Genomic DNA, 20,671 nt, shown 5'->3' with positions numbered 1-20,671 from the left:
TGCATCTTGACTGACAACCTATTCTGCGTTGTCGGTGCAGAGCTGGTGAGTAAAACAGAGGGCAGAAAGAATGATTGCAGGATATTGGTTGTGTTGTGATAGCTACACTACATTGGTATCGCCCTATTGACTGAAAGAGAGTGGATGCAGAGAGAATATGACTTAATTTCCTCCATGCAGCTGCACTTCCAAATTAGATTCGTCGAATATATTTAACTCAAGTATCAAATGAGTGTATGAAAAATCATCTGAGTTTCATCCAGAAAACTTGGACAATTTTTAAGCATATTGCATCCGTGTGTCTTTATATGTCAGAGCGCCGTTCATGTATGGTAACATCCGTGTGTTTGTGTTTTATGTCCATTTGACATCCATGTGATATACAATTTTATACATTAACAGCTTAAAGTGCACATAAACAATACAGTTTCCCTATAGTAATAATGGCAAGGGATCGGTAGAAAGCAGATGCTACACAGTTGAACCAATTTTTTTTTCCACACCCATAGACATGATGGGCAAATCTCACATTCAGTCCAAGTAAAATAAACTGTCATCCGAACAGCTCTATTGAATAACATTGGTCCGAGTACTGTCTGATGTTTACTTAGACAGCACACATCCATATTATATGCTTGTCTGAACGATCCCGAAATCAGTATTTACATGCTGATTACAAATATGGTTGCAGGTAAATACCATTTTTTTGCTGACAGGTTCCCTTTAAGTGTGTTTTTAGTGTTATCAATTGTTGGTTTTTTTTTGCTTTCTTTTTTTTTTTTTATTACTAAGGTTGATTCTTAGTAATAAGAATGCCCAGTTGACATTGAAACCATGCTTATGTAGCAGCCATACACCCGAGGTTGAAACTTTGGGCTATTAGCCTTTCATTTTGCATGTGTTTATTTTCTTATGACCGACATCCTGCATGAGATTCCAATAAAAGGGATTATTTGTATAAACCTATTAGGCCTTAAACCTGATTGACAGATGTTGTTTGATGAAACAGATTCTGAAATATTAGACAATGAGAAAACATAAATAAAGGATTGAACCAATTAAAATGAAATCTTTATTATTAATATTGACATTTTGGGGCACATGCCTCACCTTAGTTAGTGATGTTTCAAAAATGTTTATAGAAACTGTCAAGATTTGATGACTGTTGAATTTTGCTCACAAGACAGATTTGTCAATTAATAGAAAAAAATATAATTACAAGTTACACATTACAGACATAAACTACAAAATGTTTCTAATTTAATAAGAAAAAAGGTAATTGGGTGTGTTTCGTGGGCGAGTTGCCAAATTTTGCTTCTTTAGTATGTACTTTACTGTATCTGCAGGGAATTATTTTTTTTTCTAGCACTTCATTGGGATTTCTTTATCATCTGTACGTAACTTTGTATTATTATTTGTTTTTCTATACTATTTGAATATAACAAAATTATTTTTTGTCCAGTTACTATTTATCCATAGAGGTTTTCCTATTGGTTCACCCACCAGCACGTGCTTTTATATCTGCTGCAGGGCTGCCACTAAGAATTTCGGGGTCCCATACTGGTAAAATTTTTGGGACCCCCTTAAAACTCCCCCCAGGCTTCACCCTAGCCTCGCCTCCACCCCTCGAACCTTCCACAGTTCCACCACCTTCTCTTGGAAAAACTCTACTTCTGCATCATGTCCTCACCAATCACACATTAACAGTTCCCATCACCAAATCACATACATAGCCAGCAGCTTTTGTTTTGGCCAAAAGATTTTTTAATCCGCCACCACGATAAGTTAAAATCTTTTGGCAGGGCCCTACTCTACTGTAACTTATTAAACATTTGTTAAAATATACAATAAAATTGTAGGTATATTTTTATTAATTTTTCAATTTTTAAAATGACCAATAATATCACATACAAGGGTCAAATACAACCACACCATGACCAAATAACATATTACCACCACATGGTGACCAATAATACCACACACTAGGAACATATACCACCACGCCATGACTAGACCACATATTACCACCACAGTGACCAAATAATAGCACATACAAGTAACAAATACCTCCACATCATGACCAGACCACATATTACCACTACAGTGACCGAATAATAGCACCTACAAGGAACAAATACCACCACACCTTGACCAGATCACTTATTACCACCACATAGGGATGAATACTACAATACTGATCATCAATAAAAAAACAATACTAATGCCATTATACACAGGAGATCTGTACTTAATATACAGTGTCTGTGTACAGGTAATACAGTGATCACCAGTGACATTATACACAAGAGCTCTGTATTTTAGTGTCAGTGTACAGGTAATACAGTGATCACCAGTGACATTATATACAGGAGCTCTGTATATAGAGTCAGTGTACAGGTAATTCAGAGATCACTAGTGACATGATACACAGGAGCACTGTATATAGTATACAGTATATAGTGTTAGTGTACAGGTAACACACTGACTAACCGGTGACGTCTCTAGTTTAAGTTCTTCACCTTCGCTTTTCTTCTTCATCCGGGTCAGACCGCCATTACTTCTTCCAGCCAGGACTCATCTCTGCAGAAAATAACACAGTTATCTAGAGCACATTCCCCAATATTTACCCAACCTCTATACTATGCCAGATGAAGAAAAAAGCGACCGTTTTGCCCTGCACAGTAACAGGACCTCTCCTCCCCCACACTGAAAACAGTATCCTCAAAAATAATATCATTCATTAGCACCAGTAACAGTAATAATATCCCACATTCTGGACCCGATGTGTCCTCCCATTCTAGACCCCATGTGTCCACCCATTCTGCCTTATGTCTCTCCATATAGCCCCCATAGTCATCCATAATAGTATAGTGCATCCCACAGTCATATAAAGTAGTATAGTGTAGCCCCATAATAGTACAATGCAGCCACATAGCAGTATAATGCAGCCCCATAGTGTTATAATGCAGCCCCATAGCGAAATAATGCAGCCCCATAGGGGTATAATGCAGCCTCATAGGGGTATAATGTAGCCCCATAGTAGTATAATGCACCCCCATAATATAATGCACCCCCATAAGGGTATAATGCACTCCCAAAGGGGTATAATGTAGCCCCATAGTGTATAAGGCATCCCCATACTATAATGCAGCCCCATAGTGTATAAGGCAGCCCAGGCCCATAGTATAATGCTGCCCTATAGTATAATGCAGCCCTGCCCCATAGTGTATAAGGCAGCCCCAGACCCCAGCTTTGCAAAAAAATGTAAATGTTTTTCCTTACCTGGCCAAGATCCAGCGATGTTCTCCACTCGATGCATCTGTGTATGACATCTCCACTCGATGTCATACGCCGGCAACGTGCCCGCTGATGCCAGCTGCACGCCTGTGATTAGCTGGCAGCTGTTGACTGTTGTCGTGCCAGAGGAATCTACTGCACAACAACAGATTTTACTGATCGTGTGTCTGAGGACGCGCGATGAGTTACTGAAGCGGCAGAATCCTGCCGCTGGGGCCCGTTGAGCAGAAGAGAGGGGGCCCATTGCGGGCCCTCTCTGCTCATCTGGCCCCATGCTCCAGTAAGGGCAGTAATGCCATAATGGTGGCCCTGATCTACTGTGTTGAATACTTATACCAATGTCCAGGCTCGGACTGGCCCATAGGGTAACAGGGCAATCCCTCGGTGGGCCTTCAACCCCACTGTATGGGCAGTACTTGGCATAATTCACTTGATTCACTCCATACAGAAAAAAGCAGCATCTCATCATTCATTAATCAAACTACCCACTTTATTATTATAAAATGTTACTGGTGGGCTCTTGGCACCCCAGTCCGACACTGCCCATGTCTTTTTAAATGTATCCTTCTATATTATTTCAAAACAGTCTTTTTCGGTGATTACTTTGTATCTCCGTTCATACTGCACCCACACACACACACAGAAATGATACACAATTTGCAAGGTAAACTTGCCCCCTTCAGCAAGAATATAGCCAAACAAACCACACATCCACGATGTGATCACAAAATACACTTTAAACATTCATTTTCATAAAACTGCAGTAAGGAAAAATGACCTGCAGGTGGCTCCACACTACCCCAAAGCATACTAATACAAAGCTAAAACAAATCCTAACATTTGCCTTGGCTGCTTTCCAGCTTGCCAAACTCCTTGCCCAGCCGATTTTAGGCAGGTACATATAAAATATTTTCTACATAAGTGGAAATAGAATAAAAGTAAAACTTTACCTGTTTAAGACTTCAGCTTTAAAGGGAATCTGTCACCTCATTTTGGCCCTATAAACTGCAACCACCGCCATCAGGGGCTTATCTACAGCATTCTGTAATGCTGTAGATAAGCCCCCGATATAACCTGAAAGATAAGAAAAACAAGATAATTACCCAGGTCCTGGTCCGGCACCTCCCATCTTCATACGATGTCATCATCCTCCTTGCTTCTGTTGCGGCTCCTACACAGGTGTGTAGATTTGACCTATTGAGGGCAGCGTAAAGTACTGCAGTGCGCAGGCACCGGGCATCTCTAACACTTCCCGGCACCTGCACTCTTCAGTACTTACGCCTGTGCAGGAGCTGTGACAGAAGCAAGGAAGAGGACGTCATCGCATGAAGATGGGAGGTGCCGGATCCTGACCTGCGACGCCCATCTGACACGGACCACACCGAACCGCCCCTGGGTGAGTATACTCTAACTGTTTTTCTTATCTTTCAGGTTACATCGGGGGCTTATCTACAGCATTAGAGAATGCTGTAGATAAGCCCCTAATGGCAGTGGCCGCAGTTTATAGGGCCAAAATGAGGTGTCAGATTCCCTTTAAAACTGAAGATATAAATGAATGCAGCCTAAAAGGGACCAGACAGGTTCTGAATCATCAGATTTTCCGTATTATTGGACAGTCATTGAAAAGTCTATCTTCCTTCTAAGGTTGCAGCTAATTGGTGACGTGGCGTCACCTCTGGTTCCAAGTAAAAAGCTGCAGCGTTGACATAACTCAGACTGTACATTGTTTCCCGATGGGAGTGATTGGTGGAAACAACCTTGCAAAAATTGAAACAAAAAATCCAACCGTAGGGAAAAAAGGTAAAGTAATCTGCAGATATTATTATTTTTTTTAAAGGGATATTCCCAATTATTATACAATGGTGTAAATACGCTCAGTTATGGGATCAATTCTCTTTCATCATTTTTACTGTCAAAGTGGCACTGCTGTACAGGGAGCTGCTCCGTTCACATACATAGGGTTGTGTTGCACTTCCCTACACTGCAGACAGATGGCAGTGCTGCTGTGGAGGGTAAAAAAATGCTGCTGCCCCTGTTCTTTTGCAAGGTCCTGACAGTCAGACCCCTTCTGATCAGTAAGTTAAATACCATTATGTTTAATGTTGGGGGATCTCCTTTAGGCTGGAGTCACACACAACGTATAAAAAAATCGGACCGTTTTACACGGACGACAATCGCAGAAATGTTCCCTGAACAGTGATCCGTATGTCATCCGTGTGCAGCGCGAGGATGCGAGTTTCTCGCATGTAAGCATCCGTGTGACATCCGTATGCACAATGGACATGTAATGGATCCATGGGCTCAAATATTTGTGAAAACATATATATATATATATATATATATATATATATATATATATATATATATATATATATATATATATATATGTCAGTGAGACACATACCTCTCTGTGTTCATCATCTCATTATATACATTTACATTTGACCAGCTTCATTTTCCTGAAATTGCCTGTGCCCCCGACAACCAATGTGCGAAAATTTCAAACGGGCCAACTAGTCTACAATAAAAGCTATATTTTATTAATTATAATTTTTGTCCTGCGCTCTATACATAATTTTATTTTTATTTTTTGCTTCATGATAGTGCTCTTTGTCCTCATACTTTACCTTGGGTTATGTGTTTTGTTATTTCATTTATATTAAAACAGAGTGAAAAGAGTGAATTGTTGTTACTCATGTAATTATGACGGCACTATCAGACGCCGCTTGTGAGTATTACCAGAAAACTTTCTTGTACATAGAAGGTTAGATAGATACCCTATAGCTGAATTCTAAAAATGTTTAGCATGTGTGCATGGTTTAATTAGGCAATACCTACACTAAATAAACTTTCTTGGGTGGGCTACAGGATATTAAACTTTAAACAAGATATGTCTCGGGCCTCCAAGTCACATTGTACTCAGTCTCTATTCAGAGAGCAGAAAATCTGTAGCCATTCATCATCGTTACTGATTGATGAGGCTTAATTAATGTCACTGTCAAGGATAATGTTAGTAATTTCCCATTGCTACAAATAACCAAACATGTACACTTAAAATTAAGGTAAATGTTTTTTTTCCCCAAAAATATTTTCAAAAAGAAAAATGATGTTTAACAAATAGAAAGAATTCTGAAATTTCAGGGACCATTTTTTTCCTTTTGACACAAGTATTTGACGGAAAAATAATGTAAACTTTGTAGTCTCCTTGTGTCCTGGCTGTCTATGGACTTGTCATCAGGCAGCACAAATTGAAGTGATGTATATTTAGTTGTTTCAAATGATGAGTATTATATAGGGAACGAGGGTGAGAAACTCTTGAGTCAGTCATGAAAACGGAGCAGTAGGGAGACCATTGAGTATATGCGGAGTCTGGCATATTCATTCATTATAAATTATTTTTTTAGGTAAAAAAAGTGAAAGAGGTCATAATGAGAAAGGGAGAAAAGAACCCTTGCGTGTATTATGGTACAAAGCAGCCAATAGTTAACATGATAGAAAGCAAAATTTCAAAATGTACAAATCAGTAGGTATCATAAAGTTGTTAACCGACAGCAGGATGCATGCTCCCCATTGCTATTGAACCCCCAAATCTTTGACATGGTACTAGCTATAGAAAAGATATGCAAGATACCAGCAAGTCAGGGAGAAGAGAGAGGGGGTGTACAGGACGCAGAGAGAGAGAGAACGTAAAGAGAGAGGCAAAATTTAAATTTAAAAGGGGAAGATAGGAGTGTAGGGAAGGTAAGAAGGAATGTCATGTCTGTTTATAGTAAGATACAACTCAAGTCATTTAAGTAAAATGCCCTATAATGAAGGGACATAAGTCTGCCATAAGAGCAATATTCTTTAGAAAGTAGAAATTCCTTGCAACAATGCCATGTCTTCCAGAATCTTAGATTCATGAGGTTGTAAAGAGGTTTTCCAAGACTACTATATTTTATTTTTCTATGAGGCTAAAAACTAACGGGTATTTGCTAATGGAGTGGCCACCAAACGCAGGGCAGCGGGGTACTCGGTACCGGGTCCCTCGGTCTCGGTTCTAGGGGTGTCACGGTGGCCCGACCCAGTCCGTGGCCCTGCTAAGGGGCGTCCAAATAAAGGTGTAGGTGAGAGTTTGTCAAGTGTTCGTGACGCCACCTGTGGTATTCGGTCAGGGTGACGCTGCTAGGGGTCCACTGGGGTGATGGAATGGCAGCTAGATGTTGTAACTTCCCACAGGTGAAGTATGTCCCCAGGGCTTCCCTTGATGAGTAGATGGTAATGGTGTAGGTCGCAGTAAATGACGAGGACACAGGGTTGCAGTCTCTTTACCTTTTTACTGAAGGCTTCGGCATCCGCAATCCAGAGCACTGCTAACAGGGCTGGCTGAGACCAGCCGGTCCGAAGGCACATCCAGAGTTCCCTTTGCAGGTGGAAATCAGTAGCCTACCTACTAGCGCCTGGGTGTTGTAGTACTTCCCTGCTGAGCACCACGGGATAGTCCTCACAACTGTCGTGTATGTTTCTGTTCTTTCTCTCCATCCCCCAGATGGTTTGGATAGGACGCACCCGTATGATGGGGTAGGCCTGGAGTTATTTTATAGGGACCCTAGAGACGCCCCTCTCCCACAATTGCCTCCGTTGGCTTCATTAGGTGTGAAGGTGAGACAGCCAACCTAGAGTTAACTACCCTGCCGTAGTTCAAAGTAATGCGTAGAGTCTATTACTTCCTCGGCGTTCCGGCCGCCGGCTACGCGCCTCAGAAGGATGTTGCCGATCTTGGGGCATGACTCCTCCTGGTTCTATCTCCTTTATGCTGTGATCTCGTTTCTCACTTCTCCACAATATACTTCGCTTCGTGTCCTTTCTTAGGATGCCGCCGCAATGAGGTGCAGGCATGGCTCCGTAACGATCTGTCTCGTGCTAGGCCACTGTCAGGATCCCACCCCTGACAGGGACCTCCCTTTGTCTTCCCAAGCAACTCCCTCTCTCACTAGATGTTACCTGGGCAAAACCCAGTCAGCTTCTCTCTAACTTCCTATCCGACTCCCAGTTTTACCAGAGTGTGAGGAGTGGCCTAATACATAGAACCTTTTGCTCCCCCTGGTGGCCGGAGTGTGAAGTGTAGTGTGTGACTGTGATACCTGGTCAGGTGAACTCCTTTAGTGCCATCAGACGTACCATCACTCCCCCTTGTGGCAGAGCGACAATACTGCAATGACCAGGACTCTGGGGCGCTGCACTAACAGAGCCAACTACCTGTCTCTTCTACCCAGCGCCGGCTCCTAGTGGTAACTGACCGCTCCTGCGGGCAATTCAGCTACTCAACGTCAACAGAGCAGATCTTTTTTATTGTTGCTCTGTCAACAGGGCGTGACTGCCAACGTCATGCTCTCTGCAGTGATATCAGCAGTGATGCCCCCGTCAACAGAGTGGAAGAGAAGGAGCTGCTCTGTCGATGTGACAATAGCTGAGTCACATGTAGGAGCAGTCTTGGACTGCTCTGAGCCAGCAAAGGTTGACTCTGGGCACAATAGGCAGGATGTTAACAACTTCTTGTCTGTTAGTTCTTAGTATAAAAAAATATATAGTCCTGGATAACCCTTCAGCTCTGTTGCTCCACAGAGTAATTGGCATATTGACACCTTTTTGGTATGTTTTAAAATCCTAGGTGTGCATGACTGTAATAAAATCTTGCATGTGTTATAATCATATTTTTTTTATTTAAGTTTTTATTAACAATTTTTGATAATCACAATAGTAGGATGATTACATAACAAATCTAAGAGGACCATGGACACATTTCCTTATCCTATGAATGTGGGAAATCTAAATTTAATCTGCATTTTCATCACCTTATGCATCTGCAGCTTTATGACTGTATGTTAGTCCCACCTAGAAAATGAATAGGCATGCTCAACACCCTGATCCTTTGAGCACTGGGTCGTCCTGTTATTAGATATCATCTCTATAACCAAATACACGTTTTCTTATCTTTCTGTATTATGCATATTGTGATGACAGGTTGGTTAAGTACTGTATCTGACCTTAGTTAAACCTATTGATAGAGAATACAAGGTCTCTGTATTTCCTTTGGAAGCTGAAAAATAAACATTGTAAATTTTAATAATTGATAATATCGTAAATTGAGTACATTTGAAAGTAATGTAATGTAAGCTAGTCATCTACGTACACCAATGCAAAAGTGCATCCGAACTTTAATGTAGGTATCCTTCTGACTTCTGGCATTGGCAGACAGTTGTTTCATACTTCTAGCCCGCCCCACCTTTAACCCTCCGTCACTGTGAGACCGCTGAGTCTGCAGCTCTCCCAGACCTGGCCATCCATTTCTTCCATCACGTCACCGCCATGCCTTAACTATGAGCTTTGTTTTGGACGCCGTTTAATCTCCCTGCTAAAAAAGCAAATGTTCATTAAAAAAACAACTGTAAGATTAGATTAGATGCTGAGCTCCATCACTGAGATTTCGGCCCATCAGACCTCACAGCTCAGGAGAACAAGGACAGAGAATTTCAGATGTTATCTACAGAGTCTAAAGTGCTTATGTGGCTTCAGGGCTGCATTAAGTTTGATATGACAGAGGTACCGTTTATGGAAGTCTTCTGTATCGACAGCATGGATCAGCACTTTTATTATTCAAAGCAATAATGAAAGTGTTAGCATGAACGCATGTACAGATCACAACTCTGTAGCTTCCTGATCTCAGAAATGAAATCACCCTTAGTTTTGGTCAGAAGCTTATACACTATATGGACCAAAGAACTTGTCCTGGAGCTTTCATATTATCCCATTCTAAATCCATAGGTAGTAGTATGAAGTGAGTCCACCTTTTGCAGCTTTAACACCTCCCATTCTTCCAGGAAGTTTGTCTGTGGGAGTTTTTGTCCACTTTTCATGAAGTGCATTTATAATGTCAGACACTGCTGTTAGGACCTGGCTCACAATCTCTATTCTAGTTCATCCCAAAGGTTTTCAATTGGATTGAAGCCAGGGCTCAGTCAGACCAGTCAAGTCTTCCACACCAAACTTACCCAAGCATGCCATTCGAGAACTTACTTTGGGTACTGGGGCATAGAAACTCTTGAATAAGAAAGGGACTGCCCAAAAATGGTTCTTCAAAGCTGGAAGCATACAACTGTCAGGTATTCTGAATTAATATTTCCCTTCACTAGAATTAAGCAATCTATGCCAACCAATGAAAAACAGGCCTAAAGTAATCTTTCTCCACTAACTTTATAGTTTACTCAATGCAGTCAGGCAGATAATGTTCTCCAGGCAGTGTCCAAACGCAGACTTATCCATCAGATTGCTTGAAAGAAATGCATGATTGTCTGTCCAAAAAACATATCTCCACTCTTCCACAGTTCAGTTGCAGTGTTTTACACCACTCCATCCAATGCTTGGTGATACAAGACTTGCATGCAAATACTCAGCCATTGAAACCCATATCATGAAGCTCCTGACGAACATTGTGATATTCAGTGGCATAATTTGAAGCTCATGGTCAAATCCTCCCAAGCAGGGGAGAATGAATTAATAAAAAACCCGACGTGGGGTCGCCCTATGTTTTTAAACCAACCCGGCAAAACTCACAGGTGCGAGCTGCTATTCTCAGGCTGGTAAGGGGCCATGAGTGTGGGACCCCCAGCCTAAAAACAGCAGCCTGCAGCACCCAGAAAAGGCGCATCTATTAGATGCACCAAATCTGGAGCTTTGCCCAGTTCTTACCACTTGCTCTTTAGAGGTGGTAAGTGGGGTAAGGTGACATTAAGCCCGGCATAGTAATGGAGAGGTGTCAATAAGATACCTATCCATTACTAATCCTATAGTTGGTAAAGGGTTAAATAAACACCACACAGTAAGAATAAAGTATTTTAATGAACTCATACACCACACAGTTTTGCCAACCTTATTATTCTGCTAATCCAAGCGACACACTCGATCTCCTGTAAAAAAAAATAATGAACCAACAATATACCATACCTGTCTGGTGTTCAGTCCTACGGCGTAATCCGTATCTGGGGAATGTACCGCTTACAACTGGAGCGTTGTTAAGATGTGACCGCTCTGGCTGCAAAGTACTGGGGAATGAATGAGAAGCAGCAAGCACAGGCTCAGTAACTAGCAGTGACGTCACTGAATCTGTGCTCGCTGCCGGCATGAACTCCTGTGACCTCAGGACCGTGGGAGAATGCAAGTGATGAGGTCACTGTGACAGAGCTTGAACTGCCGTGACCTCATCACTTGTATTCTCCCAAGGTCCTGAGGTCACAGGAGTTCATGCCGGCAGCGAACACAGATTCAGTGATGCCACCGCTAGTTACTGAGCCTGTGCCCGTTGCTTCTCATTCATACCCATTGGTTTACAGCTGGGGCGGTCACATCTTAGCACCGCTCCGGTTGTAAACTGTACATCAGGGCATCTGCTTGGCGCTGATTTTAGGCTGGGAGGGGGCTATTGGGCATCGCTCTCTCACCAGGCTATATTTCTATGGGGGGTTTCCTCCGTTGACATTTATGGGACCTAGTAGTATTATTGTGTACGGGTTATGCTTAAACCTGTAAGTTGGCCAGTTAGCATTATATTACTTTGGACAAATTGCCTATGACTTTTTTTTTGCATATGGATGTGTTCATGGGCTATCTATGATATTGTCCTATTAGGGATATTGCACACTGCCTCATGAGCCACTAGGTTTAACTTGGGTTACAGTATTATACTAAGCTATGGTCTCTATTACCTGAGTGTTTGATGGTGTTTGTATTTTTAATTATGTTTTAATTGTCTGTGGTGTTATTTTTACATTTGTTTCTTATTATTGGATGGTGTGCAATTCTTTTTGCTGTAATGCTTTTCTCTTTATTGCTAATTTTGGTCCCTATTACTGACATTGCACCCCCAGTATACTCTTAATACGTATATGGCAGTGCGCCTAATTGTCTGTTTCTCGGGGTTATTATCCATGGCCCCTTACCAGCCTGAGAATAGCAGCCCACATCTGTGAGTTTTGCTGGGTTGGTTTAAAAACATAGGGGGACCTCATGTCCGGGTTTTTCATTCATTCATTCTCCCCAGCTCGTGCTGCTCGCCGGCAGAGCAGGGGAGAATGGATGAGAGCTGGCTTCAGCACCAGCCGCCGGGAACAGTGGCTACAGTAGCGCTACTTCCCCTAGTGGCCGTCTATGCATGTGTGTGGCACGTTTTGCGGCCCATGTGTCCGGGTGAAAATGGACATGTCTGCGTGTTTTGCACATGGACACACGTTCCATGAAAATTCCCTGACGTGCATAGACCCATTCATTTGAATGGGTCTACGTGTGTCAGTGTCTCTGGTACATGAGAAAACTGTCACTACACATACCGGAGACACTGAAGTGTGAAAGGGGCCTTAGATGGTTTCCTCTAGTTAATATCAATCTTCAAGTCTGACCACAGATTCACTAATGGATTAAGGTCTGGGCTTTGACTAGGCCATGCCAAAACATTTACACGTTTCCCCTTAAACCACTCGAGTGTTGGTTTAGCAGCATCCTTTGGTTCATTGTCTTTTTGGAAGGTGAACCTCCATCCCAGAATCAAATCACAGACAGGCTGAAACAGGTTTTGCTCAAGAATATTCCTGTATTTTGCACCATCCATCTTCCCCTCAATTCAGACCATTTTCTCTGTGCCTGCTGCCAAAAAACATACCCATGGCATGATGCTATCACCACCATGTTTCACTGTGGGAATGGTGTACTTGGGGTTATGAGCTGTGTTGGTTTGGTGCTAGACATAGCATTTATCTTTTTGGCCAAAAAGTTACATTTTTGTCTCATCTAACCACAGCACCTTGCTCCATACATTTGGAGAGTCTCCCACATGTATTTTGGCAAATTGTAAACGAGCCTTACAATTTTTCTGTGTAAGTAAAGGCTTTTCATTGTCCACTCTTCCTTAAATACCAGCTCTACAGAATGTACGGTTTATTGTGGTCATATGGACAAATACTCCATTCTCTGCTTGGGAACTCACTCATTGCACACAGTCAACTAGCACCATCAGCAAGCATGTCCACGTCCTTGTCCTAGCACAGCGTTCAGTTGTCCATACCCCAGTCCTTGGAACGCAAGCGCAAATAGGCAGCCAACGCCCCACAGGCTACACTACTGAATTCACACATTTTGCAACTGCTTCCGCTCGAAATGTGGCCTTTTAGGCTCATGGAGATGGATGCTTTCCACAACCTGATGGTGGTGGTCATCCTTTGGTACTCGTTCCCCAGCTACCACTATTCTTCCAATGTGCTGTCCCCGCATTACACAAGCATGTGTCAACAACATTAGCCATGCCCTCAACAATGCAGTTACTGGGAAAGTCCACTTAACCACGGACACGTTGACAAGTGCTTGTGTGCAGCGATGGTAAATTTTGCTGACAGCACACTGGGTTAACATAGTGGAAGCCGGGACCTAGTCGGACTTTGGGATGGAACTCGTCCTCCTGATGCCGAAGATTTCAGGCCCTAGGTCAATCACCCACAGTCTACAGCCTCTGCACCTCATCCTCCTCTTCAGCCTCAATCTCTGAAATGACCACATCAGTCACAAGCTGGAAGCATTGCAGCACAGCCTCAGCCAAGCAGCAACAGGCTGTGCTGAAGCTAATCTGCTTAGGTGACAAACCGCACAATGCTGAAGAGTTGTGGACAGCTCTGAAAGAGCAGGCAGATCTGTGACTGACATCGCTGAACCTATAGCCATGCATGGCCGGGTGTGACAATGGCCAGAACCTGGTGGCAGCTCTGAGGCAAGACGAGCTTACACACGTACCATGCCTGGCCCATGTGCTTAACCTCGTGGTACAGCGGTTTCTCAAAACCTACCCGGAGCTGCCATATCTGCTTGTCAAAGTACGCCGCCTGTGTGCCCATTTTAGAAAGTCAGCTACAGCTTCTGCCACCCTTGCCATGCTTCAGCATCGTTTGCAGCTTCCTGCTCACCGACAGGTGTGTGATGTCCCCACGTGTTGGAACTCTACACTGCAGATGTTGGAAAGGATTTGTAAGCAGAAGAGGGCACTTGTTGACTACCAGCATTATCAAGGCCGTCAGTATTCAGTTCAGACTCCATAAGACCTCAGGAGTGCACATTGATGTCCGAGATATGTACCATCCTCCAAAACTTTGAGCTATGATACCATAATTAGCTTCACCATCCTATTTCTCTGTGTTTTGAAACGCTCACAATCAAAGAGGATGCATTGCAGGCGGAGCACGATGAGATGGAGCAAGGAATCATACAGGGTAATTACACACAGCCCAGCCTCATCTCATCCCAATGTGGATTGGGTGACAATGAGGAAGAGGAGGAGGAAGAACAGGAGCTAGTTTTATGCGCTATAGACGGTACTACCTACACAACTGTCATACCGCCTGTTCAGCATGGATGGCCAGAGGACAGGGAGGAGGAGGAGAGCATGGTCAGTTGTCCTCTTGATGAGGACACAGAAGTCTTGCCATTTAGCAGTCTGGCATGCATGGCTGAGATTATGTTACGCTGAATGTGACCCTCACATTCTAAAAAATTTGAGTGACAGTCATTACTGGATGGTAGACCCACACTACAAGAAATTTCTGTCTCTTATTCCCGAGGCAGACAGGTCTATTAAAATAGGGCAGTACCAGAAGGCCCTTGTTGCGAAATTATTTAAAAAATTCCCATCTGAAAACGCTGGCGGCAGAGGTCACAGGTCGTGGGACAACGAAGGAATACAGGCAAGAGAGACACAACTCCAATCCAGCAGAGGCAGGGGAACACTGTCAAAGTTCTGGGAAAGTTTTCTCAGACCCTCCCATCGCACAGGCCCTGAGGCATGGGGTACACTCACAAGGAGTGCAATGTTTGGGAAGATGCTGAGGGAGTACCTTGCTGATTGTAAAAAACGTACTCTGTGATTCCTCTGTGCCTTATAATTATTTGGTATCCAAGCTAGATATGTGGCATGAACTAGCTCTCTATGCCATGGAGGTCCTGGTCTGCCCTGCTGCTAGCATTTTGTCAGAGCAGGTTTTTTGTGCCGCAGGTGGAATTATAACTGATAAGCATATTCGTCTGTCAACTGAAAATGCTGACAGGCTGACTCTTATAAAAATGAACAAGGGCTGGATTGGGCCAGACTTCTCAACACCACTGAATGATAGAAGAGTAACATAAACTCAAATCCAGTGTCTTTTTTTGGGAGGTTTATTCCCATGCACCTCTTCACACCCACACATGGGTATACCCTTCCTGATTTTGGCTATTTGCTGTTGTCCTCCTCCTCATCATCCTCATCCTCCACCACCATATCACCAGGGTGACTGCAGTCTGTGATGCAACATCCACATAATTTTTTTAAAGGGTGTTTATGATGCCCATAAAAAAAATTGGTATACAGTATGTTCATGTATACCCCCCAAGAGTAAATGTTTGTCAGCCCATACACTTAGTGCATGGGCATTACAAGTCTAGGAGACCTGCTCCTTTCTAATGGGAAAATTTTTTTTATGAGGCCCTCCTCCGCGTCTCTTCCAAGGGACATTCGAGTGCCTCCAAATTTTTGGCAGCCATTGCATTCACTGCATAGGCAAACACTATGGGAGACCCACTTCCTAATACTGGGAACATTGTTTTCAGGAGGCCCTCCTGTACATCTCTTAAAAAAAGGGGAAGACGCTTTTGCAGCGTCGATACGCGTGGGGCTTCAGTCCCTCCCAGCACGAGCACCTTATATTGCATTCCCTCATCCCTACCCGGCATTTTTTGAGTCTCAGGTCTTTTGGACTTGTTTTTATCTTTGGACTCTGGGTTATATACCTTTGCATAAGTGTACGGTTCTCTCTGTGTGATATACCTTTGATTTAGAAGGCGGTTATCTTAGTCCCAGGTTTCTGGGCAGTGCTCCATTCATTTTGTAAGCGCTGTTATGGCTATACAAATATTGTAATTTAAGCCCATAGAGTGTAGCTGGCAGCGGATGAGTGTACATATTTGAAATCATATATATGTGCAGTGTTCTGTAATTGATATTAGACTTTGTGGGGTGCTCATTGGCATTTATTTCCATCTGTCTGGGGGGGTAGCATGTGGCTTATCAGCCATATGCGGTTCTCTGGTTTCTTTTAAATGTTTTTAAATGTATGTCTTGTTTTGATATGCCTTGTACTAATAAAGTTGTTGTTTATTTTGATGGTTGATCCCAGTGTTATGCATATCCCTTTTTTCTTGGTTTTCTTTGAATAAACACTTAAAGCAACGCACAAATCACAAAACGTATATCTCCCTATGTTTAGGGAGATCAAATAGATGATCTTAAAGTGGTGAATCGTTAATCGTTCTCAGATCATCTAAAAGCAGCATTTCTCTTAGATGCTTCTTACAGTGTTTTCATACATATTATATGTAGTGTTGAGCGATACCGTCCGATACTTGAAAGTATCGGTATCGGAAAGTATTGGCCGATACCGGCAAAGTATCGGATCTAATCCGATACCGATACCCGATACCCATACAAGTCAATGGGACACCAAGTATCGGACGGTATCCTGATGGTTCCCAGAGTGTGAAGGAGAGGAAACTCTCCTTCAGGCCCTGGGATCCATATCAATGTGTAAAATAAAGAATTAAAATAAAAAATAGGGATATACTCACCTCTCCGGCGGCCCCTGGACTTTACCGCCGTAACCGGGAGCCGTTGTATCTAAGAATGCGCACTTGAAGGGCCTTAGATGAGGTCACTGCGCTCTGATTGGTCCGTAGAGGTCGCGTGACCGCTACGCGACCAATCACAAAGCCGTGACGTCACCTAAGGTATTTCAAGCGCTTGAAAGACCTTAGGTGACGTCACTGCTTTGTGATTGGTCGCGTAGCGGTCATGCGACCGCTACGCGACCAATCACAAAGCAGTGACGTCACCTAAGGTATTTCAAGCGCTTGAAAGACCTTAGGTGACGTCACTGCTTTGTGATTGGTCGCGTAGCGGTCACGCGACCGCTACGGACCAATCAGAGCGCAGTGACCTCATCTAAGGCCCTTCAAGCGCTTGTTTTTATGTACAATTGCTCCCGGTTACGGCGGTAAAGTCCAGGCTGCGTCGGAGAGGTGAGTATATCCCTATTTTTTATTTTAATTCTTTCTTTTACACATTGATATTAATCCCGATACCGATTCCCAATACCACAAAAGTATCGGATCTCGGTATTGGAATTCCGATACCCGCAAGTATCGGCCGATACCCGATACTTGCGGTATCGGAATGCTCAACACTAATTATATGACAATTTCTTTCTATTCAGTGCAGAATTGTTTGTATTCTTGAAGGTGACCTCTTGAGCTCTTGAGTGTGACAGTTGCATAATAGACAGTATAACTTCTTTTTTTTCCCCCATGCCGAGCCATTATCTGCCCTACTGTTTGATAATGTATATACTATTACTAGGAAAATACAGTCTTCCAGCAGAGTATTCTTTTTTATTCATTCTTTATTAAATGACATTGTGTCACTGCTTAATTAAAATTTTTTATTCATTCACAATCAGTAAATCTTTGGAAAAATATGGTTAATAATATGGATCTAGCAGCCATAGCTCAGTTCCTAAATTACAAACCTATAGTTAACCTAAACCAATACATAGAAGCTACTTTTTATCTGATTTCTAGCTAAGTAAAGCAAACAATTACAGTCAAAAGCGGGTGGCCAATTTGTTTTGTCATTGAGGTCACTGGTGATCAGAATGGGGTGGCCAATTTATTTTGTCAATAATGTCACTGGTGTTCAAAAATGGGGTGGGCAATTTGTTTTGTCATTGTGGTCACTGGCGTTCAGAATATGGTGAACAATTTGTTTTGTCATTGAGGTCAGTGGCGTTCAGAATATGTTGGGCAATTTGTTTTGTCATTAAGGTCACTGGTGTTCAGAACATGGTGGGCAATTTGTTTTGCTGATGAGGTGATTGACGTTACGAATGGGGTGGTCAATTTGAGTTCGGCATTGGCATGTATATGACTGATGTCTCTGATTTGAGAAGAATTACATTTTTATATAAACTAGTTTATATAATGTATTTGTGTTGGAATGCTCTAGAGAACACACTGGAGGCATTGGAAGCTGTTACCATTTCTGTCCAAATTGAAATACATTTTTTGCTTTCTCCTTTGAAGGATTTGGATATTTTAGAGAAAGGGGAAACAAATTTCAGTGGGTTAGATAAAACAAATCTACTCGTAGACAGCATATATGAATGTGAAGAATATCAAATTATCTGCATCTCCCCAAACTTATCTGAAGATGTAGACTGTATCGAGGCAATTTGCTAGGTAAATTCACATGCTGAGTCTTTTTTTTCAGCATGCCAAGGGAGAGATTAAGTGGTTCCTCTGCACTGCCGATGACATTCCACAGGTATAATCCAGGAAACTCAATAATTAGAAGCAGTTTTTAATAGTTATGCTTTTCAAAGTCATCCAGTGTGATTGTGTCCTGATGAAGAAGTCATATGTCTTTAAAATGTGTAAATATTAAAAAACACACCCTATTTATCAAGTCTCCTGTGGATTTTTGTCAGCAGTGTATTGGAACAACTTATTCTCTCCCTTGGCATTTATGGTTTTTCAACCCATGAGTCTGTAGCAGCTGATTACTTCCAAGTTCTTATTATTGTTATGTATCACACAACTCTACCAGGTGAGCAAATGGTATCGCACCAAATTACCACTTACCACCAGATTAGATCCTATTGCTCTTTTTCAGTTCCACAGCTTTCTTTCTACTACTTCTTTTTCACCAAGTATAAAGAGATTTTTAAAGACCTAATTCACTTGGAAAGAAAGTATTTTTTGCATCCATATTTTAACCTGCTTAGAAGTAGACAAGCTTACTGATTTTGTCTTTGCTGCCAAAATCTCCAAATAAAATCACTGGCAAAATCCATAGAGTGCATACAAACTTTGATATGGATTTTTACATTTCACCATTTGCCAGCTGCAGTTTTCTTTTATGGAAATTTTTACATGATTCTCTTGCTTTGTACTGTAATTTCTTGGAAATATTGGCACGCCTATATAGGTAAAAAAAAGTTTAATCTTTATACTTTAATTTTAAATCTGCTGCTTGGGTAAATCTATTAATGGATTCATAACAGTCATCTTGCATAAATCTGGCATTCTTGCCATATTCCACATTTTGAAAACGCTGATGCCTATTTCTGTAAAAGTGGATGAGGCTTAGGAGTTTCCAGAAGTGCATGTATGGATCTAATGAATCTGATGCATACTGTACTGGGGAAGACACTAACTCGTCATTTTTACAGTCCACCAGTATCAATAATCTCCCCCTGTATGACCAAGACAAAAACAATTAGTAATTTACAACTTTATATATCCCTAGTTAATTGACTACCTGAAGTACTTCATATAGATTATAGGTCAAATGAGAAAAGGTCACCAGATTTATGGAGCTATTTTCATGTTTCTATCTAATTAAACTATTTGAGATATTTGAAAAATTCAAAGTTTAAAAAAACTGAATTGGCTGTAAATTCTGCCAGGCACATCCCCCGTTCTCATCTGAGAGATAGTGTGTTGCTGCAAAGCTTATACATGATGCTGACGTAGGATTGATGGATGAAGGTGTAATTTAGGAATTCCTAGATTTGAGAACAGCGTTTGGAAAATTACCCCATCACAAACCTCCCCATTGCCTATCTCCACTGAGACTTTCTTTTTCCATTCATCACATATTTTGAAAGAGGTTTATAAAAGGTGTAACTTATACATAGATGTACAACATGCAATGTTATCCTTCAATATAAGAAATATTTGTGTTTTAAATGGCACATGTTCTGTAAATCAGTAATAAAAATGTTATTCTTAACTAACAGGAAAAAAAATAAAAATGGGGAGGGAAGAAAAAGTAAATTAACTGTTTCAGAAAAAAAGGTTAATGGCATTCCACAGAACTAGCCCAGAGCTCATGTTTATATAGCATCTGGAGTAAGCTGTAGAAACACATGTGGCAGAGATCAGCGCGATGGCAAAGATACGTTTTTGTGTGGCTTAATCCTTTAATCATATATAATTTTACAGGTCAGGACCCTAAACAAGATTAAATTACTAGTCCATTATTATGTAACGCCAACCTTTCATTCGTTTTTTAAAAAGAGGGTGGTTGTCACTATTAAGAATGTGAACAAAATAAATGTGATTACATGGATATATAAGCTGATATACTGCATACATTGGCCTCATCATTCACATTTCTCCAGTTTTTTTGAATATTTTACTCCTCTTTAATGGCTTTAGTATTTTTGCCTTATACCTTATGGGAGTGATTTATAAAAGCCTCTACTCCTGAATT

General features: G+C 41.8%; 1 protein-coding gene and 1 long non-coding RNA gene across 2 annotated transcripts in view; one reads left to right on the top strand and one right to left on the bottom strand.

The window, feature by feature from the left end:
• CD34 (CD34 molecule) overlaps positions 1 to 20,671 on the top strand; it is a 118,086-nt gene that overhangs the window by 27,165 nt on the left and 70,250 nt on the right. The gene's annotated exons all lie outside the window — the stretch shown is intronic.
• LOC143818091 (uncharacterized) lies at positions 9,106 to 11,456 on the bottom strand. Its single transcript, XR_013224302.1, has 3 exons — positions 11,281 to 11,456; positions 9,470 to 9,691; positions 9,106 to 9,376 (listed from the first exon to the last, which is right to left on the bottom strand). It is a non-coding gene; the product is annotated as an uncharacterized LOC143818091 (long non-coding RNA).

Source organism: Ranitomeya variabilis, chromosome 3 (assembly GCF_051348905.1).
Source record: "Ranitomeya variabilis isolate aRanVar5 chromosome 3, aRanVar5.hap1, whole genome shotgun sequence".
NCBI lineage: Eukaryota > Metazoa > Chordata > Amphibia > Anura > Dendrobatidae > Ranitomeya > Ranitomeya variabilis.
The sequence above is the reverse complement of the archived record's forward strand: the minus strand, read 5'-3'. Positions and strand labels throughout refer to the sequence as shown.